Here is a 5,393-nt window from a genome sequence, read left to right as displayed (position 1 = left end):
GTGCTATAGAAATCAAATTGATTGCAAAAAAAAAAAAAACTTTACTAAAAGGCAAGTATGAAGGAGCCAGGTAGCATAATTTAAAGTCACATGAGGCAACATTGTGAGTGAGCATCACACTTCCGGGAAGAAAGAAAGCTATATGCAGTCACTCTGGGACTGTGGCTCTGGTTGGGAAGGTTGGTAGGACTTAGGCAGGCAGAGAGGAAAGGGAAAACCATTCCTAATTGGATGGATTTGTAAGCAAGGACCGGGGCTTCCCCCGTGGCTCAGTGATAAAGAATCTGCCTGCAATGTCGGGGACTTGGGTTCAATCCCTGGGTCAGGAAGCTCCCCTAGAGAAGAAAATGGCAACCCACTCTAGTACTCTTGCCTGGGAAATCCCATGGACAGAGAAATCTTGTGGGATATAGTCCATCGGGACACAAAAAAGCCAGGCATGACTAAGTGACTAAAGAACATAAGCAAGAATCAAGTTTTGTACTTGGATGGCAAGGTGACTCAAATGGAGAACTGGGAGGCAAGACTGTGGGTCTATGACAAGTTTATGGAAAAGCTTTGATGTTACATTATTATCGTACACAAGATCAAGTATCGTGTCCAATAAACATTTATTTTACACTCAGAATCAGTACAATAAATAATTTTTAAAATCAAAAGACAAAAACACTTTGGCACAACACATAAGCTGCAGGGGGGGTTCCCAGGTGGTTCAGCAGGTAAAGAATCTGCCTGCACTACAGGAGACGCAGGAGACTTGGGTTTGATCCCTGGGTCAGGAAGATGCCCTGGAGGTGGAAATAGTAACCCAATCCAGGATTCATGCCTGGAAAATCTCATGGATGGAGGAGCCTGGTGGGCTACCATCCATGGGGTGGCAAAGAGTTGGGTGTGACTGAGCCACTGAGCCCTGAGCATGCATGCGTGAATTGTAAATTCTTTGACTGGAAAACTGCAGAAGCCTGAGCTTTAGACATTCACCTTTCTCTCTGCTCCACTGATGATCCCCTTATACTCCTCGCTCTTTCCTGGTCTGCCTGGTGTAACTACTTAGGAAACAGAATCATCAATGCAGTATTTTAAAGTATTTTCATGATAGTCTTAGGCACCTTGGACCACTGTTGACCTAAATGAGTCTGTGGACAATGCAAGGGCCTCAGAGTTTTCTCAGCTGCTTGCTTCAGCCTCACTTGATAGAATGTAGATTCTGAGCCCTGTCTCCAGAGACTCTGATATGGTGACTCCAGTATGAAACTCGGGAAACTGCTTAAAAACAAAGTGAGACAGAGTCTACTTCATTAACCTCAGCCTCCTCTGTTTTGTTATTCTTTGTGCCATAGAGCTGACTTACTGTTATGCCAGTGTGTTATCTGGCTGTGTTGGAAATGACTTGAAAGATCTCTTAGCAAAAGGAGAAAAGTCAAAAAGATCATGCTAATAAGCTTTAAGTTTATTTAATATGTGATAGCAGTATCTTGCTTCCTACAAAATACCTGGCCCATGAACCACCAGTAGATATAAAAGGATTAAGTTAATGAATGCATAATTTAATTTATACTTTTCCACACTAACATTCAAGGTACTAAAAAATAAGGAGAGCTACTTGGTATCTCTATGTACCAAAACTCGTTTCTAGATAAAACAACAGTTCCAGGGACATCCTTCCAGAATGCAGTTTAATTCTTAGATAATCAGAGTGTTTTGCAGATCAGTAATCCTTATCATCCTATCAGGCATAAAGAGATTATTGCTCCAGATTGACTTTTAAAAGAAGATAGAAGAATGTTATGAAAAGAAGCTAATACCTCGTGGATCTCATGATGCTTAACGAGAAAGTCATTTCACAGTGAAGGTTTCTACATCCATTCCATCTGGGGGTTTGTCTCTAGTAAGAATTCTCTCGTTTTGAAAATGCTGCTTCTTTTGATTGAGGGCTTACCAATTTTCACTGCATGTGCAGCATTTATCTCCAATATAAATCTTCTGATGCTACAAGGGTTGAATTCTTGGTGAGGGATTTCCCACATTCATTATTTCCATGGAACCTCGCCCGCATAAATGCTCTGATGTTTAGTTTGACATGAAGTGTGTTTAATGTGCTTTTCCATATGCCTCACATATGTGGGACTTCTTTCTTATAGCAACTGTCTGCTTTGTAATAAGAATTGATCTGACTCTCAAATTGGTCTCATGTTTCCAAAGATTTCTTTCTTCTTGAGAATTGCAGTTTGCTTCAAATATATGAGCAAGAAATACATCCCCAGAATTTTCCTCATCTGGAGAACTCACCTAAATTTTTCTAAAGATCATTTCCCAGAAATGCCCTACTTTGATAATGATTTCTCAGTTTCAGAAAATTTATCATTATGAAATGGAATGACTGCATTTAAATTTCAACTGAAATTTGAGGATGTAATAGGTGTGAATACCAAATTTAGGTGCTAGAACAAAATACAAATATTCAAAACAAATGACCTATTAATGACCCTCAATCATCTGAAAAATATATAAATTGCTTCATAGATAACTTTGTTAATAGAAAACTGCTCTGAAGCCTCTTTCTAGCCAACAGGAGAGTTTAGAGTATCTACTATCTTAACTGAAACCTCTTCTGAAGCCTCTTTCTAGCCAACAGGAGAGTTTAGAGTATCTACTATCTTAAATGAGAACCTTCAGTGTAAGTATTTGGAAAATCAATATATGACTCCTGCACTTGAAAAGACAGAGGATGCTTTAATTATTTCAAGGAATTAGGCATTCTAATAGATACTTTAACTGCAATTAAAAGTCCACTTAAGACATTATCATGAAATGAGCAGGACAAATGTGAGCCTTTGTAGCTTTCACCTAGGAAATAGAAAGAATACCCCAAACTGAGAGAAAATTCCAAAGAAATAGTAAGAGAGGAAAATAAAGCCGTGTATTGATCATCTGTCTTACATTTTTCATGGTAAATACAGGTTCTGTGCATTTTGGGTACTTCTATTTTCATCATTGGTAACAATCCTTTGTCCTGAGTTGATGATCAAACCTGTCATCAGGGAAGTGCACAAAATCTATTGAGCAGACTTCACTTGGCTCTTCTTCCTGGGTGAATTCCACAGATTTTCATAATACTGAGTTTCAGAACTTGCCAACACGTTTCTCTTTTCTGTGTTAGGCCTTAGTATTTTGCTTTTAGAGAAGGAAATTCCAAGACATCCGAGGGGGGAAAAAATCAGCCCGAAGTGTGTTGATGCCCTTTTGTCTTTGAAAATACACTGGTATGCTTATAGAATCTAGATTTTATCTGAAAACTGGTCTTAATTTGTTCTGTGAAGACTGTGGCCCTTGATCCCAGTGTTGACTCAGTTCTTTCCATCTTTGAGGATGGAGTACAGAATGGGTATCTGTATCTGCCTACCTGAAACCAGTCTCCACCAGGTCAAGTGGCAACATCCACCTACGTGTTATTCCATTTGGTACTTGGGGAACAGATTTATTTTTCTATTATATCATTGAAACATAGGACATAAGCCATACAATTTTCCAACAAAACAGAAACTCAAGTAGACATATGTTCCTACCAAGGCACACACTCTTTTCTCAGAAAAGACACACAAAACATTGCAATAAATTATTGAACAAGAATAAGACACAGTCACTGTCTGTTAATTCCTCCTATTTACACTGAGCAAGGAAGAAATGAGGACATGTTTCTGCAAGAGGATTTTCTGATTCAGTTACCATTTTCTGTTTCATCGTTCTTCATAGGGAAATAGCTTCTTGAAAAAACCTCCATCTTCTGATATTGTGATGAAAAGTCATGCCCATGGTATCCAGGGTCTCCCTGTTCTCTAGATGTTTTGACTTTACCTAAGCCTGGATATCCCTGGTCTGATGGCCAAAATCTATGTTACAACATGAATTTGAGAAACAGTCTAAAGTTATAGGAATATATATATGTAACACAATGTTCCAAATTGCACCACGCATGAGTGTGTTCTCAGGTGCTTCAGTCGTGTCCGACTGTAACCCACCAGGTTCCTCTGTCCACGAGATTCTCTAGGCAAGAATACTGGAGTGGGTTGCTACTCTCTTCTCCAGGGGATCTTCCTGACAAAGAGATCAAACCCGTGTTTCTTATGTCTCCTGAATTGGCAGGAATGCCACTTGATAAACCCAAATTGTACCATATCTATTTGTTGAAATTTGTTGTTAAAACTAATCTCAGGGTCTGTCTGTTGAATGAATATCAGTAATTTACTGAGAGCAAAACTACTGAAGTCAGTTCACATTTTCAAAGGATAGACAACTTCCAAAGACTGAAAATCTGCCTAAGTGTATTAAAATGGTTTTATTCACCAAAGCTCTGTTTGAGGATGATTTCTGGCCTTCTGGGTCACAACCTTACAAATCATTTAATAAAATCTTATTTTTACCTAAATGTGGATATGAAGAGATAGAGTAACATCCAATGGCAGGTCCTGAAAATGAGGAATTTCTGCTGAACGTGATCTCCATTAGGAAGTGATTTGCCTTTACATTAAATTAGATGATTTTGTCTACACCTATCAATAGCATTATGAAATTGTTTCATAAGTTCACTATGTGTCACTATATTTAGTCACTATATAATTCACTATATTAGTCAGCGTTTTCCAGAGAAACAGAGCCAATAAGATGCTGTGACAACTAATTCTATGTGTCAACATAGACTGGATAACAGGATGCCTAGATGTTTGGTGAACATTATTTCTAGGTGTGTCTGAAATCAGTATACTTGAATCAGTAAACTGAGGAAGGTGAATTGACCTCTGAAACTTCGATGGGCATCATTTCATCTGCTGAGGACCTGAATAACACAGAAAGGTAGGGAAGGGAGGCTTCTCTTTCTCTCTTCCTAACTACTTGAGTGAAGTCACTCAGGTGTCTCTGACTCATTGCAACCTCAAGGACTGTAGCCCACCTGATACAGGTGGGCCCTCTGTCCATGGGATCCTACTAGAGTGAGTGGCCATTCCCTTCTCCAGGGGATCTTTCCAACCCAGGGGCTAAACCTGGCTCTCCCACATTGCAGGTAGATTCTTTAGCCTCTGAGCCACCAGGGAAGCTCAGATAGGTAGAATAATGCCTGAACAGGGGCATGAACCTTGGGCCCTCAGATTAAAAGTCTGATGCTCTACTGACTGAGCTATCCAGGCAACTACTTGAGCTGGAATATAAATCTTCTCTCACCACTCAGTGATCCAGGTTCTCCAGACTTTACATTCGAGCTGCAATTGATATCATCGTCACTCTAGCACTTCGACCTTCAAACTACACCCCTGACTTTCTTGGTTCTCTAGTTTTCAGAGGGCAGATTGTATGACTTCTCAGACTCATCGTCACATGGGCCAAAACCCTATGTATGC

General features: G+C 39.6%; 1 non-coding gene across 1 annotated transcript; it reads right to left on the bottom strand.

Annotated features, from left to right (window-relative positions):
* Positions 1–5,110: 5,110 nt before the first annotated feature.
* TRNAK-UUU (transfer RNA lysine (anticodon UUU)) lies at positions 5,111–5,183 on the bottom strand. The gene has a single exon. It is a non-coding gene; the product is annotated as a tRNA-Lys (tRNA).
* Between the last annotated feature and the right edge of the window lie 210 nt (positions 5,184–5,393).

The sequence above is a fragment of the Capricornis sumatraensis genome, chromosome 2, assembly GCF_032405125.1.
Source record: "Capricornis sumatraensis isolate serow.1 chromosome 2, serow.2, whole genome shotgun sequence".
Classification (NCBI taxonomy): Eukaryota; Metazoa; Chordata; class Mammalia; order Artiodactyla; family Bovidae; genus Capricornis; species Capricornis sumatraensis.
Note: the sequence above shows the minus strand (reverse complement) of the source record. Positions and strands in the feature narration are given on the sequence as shown.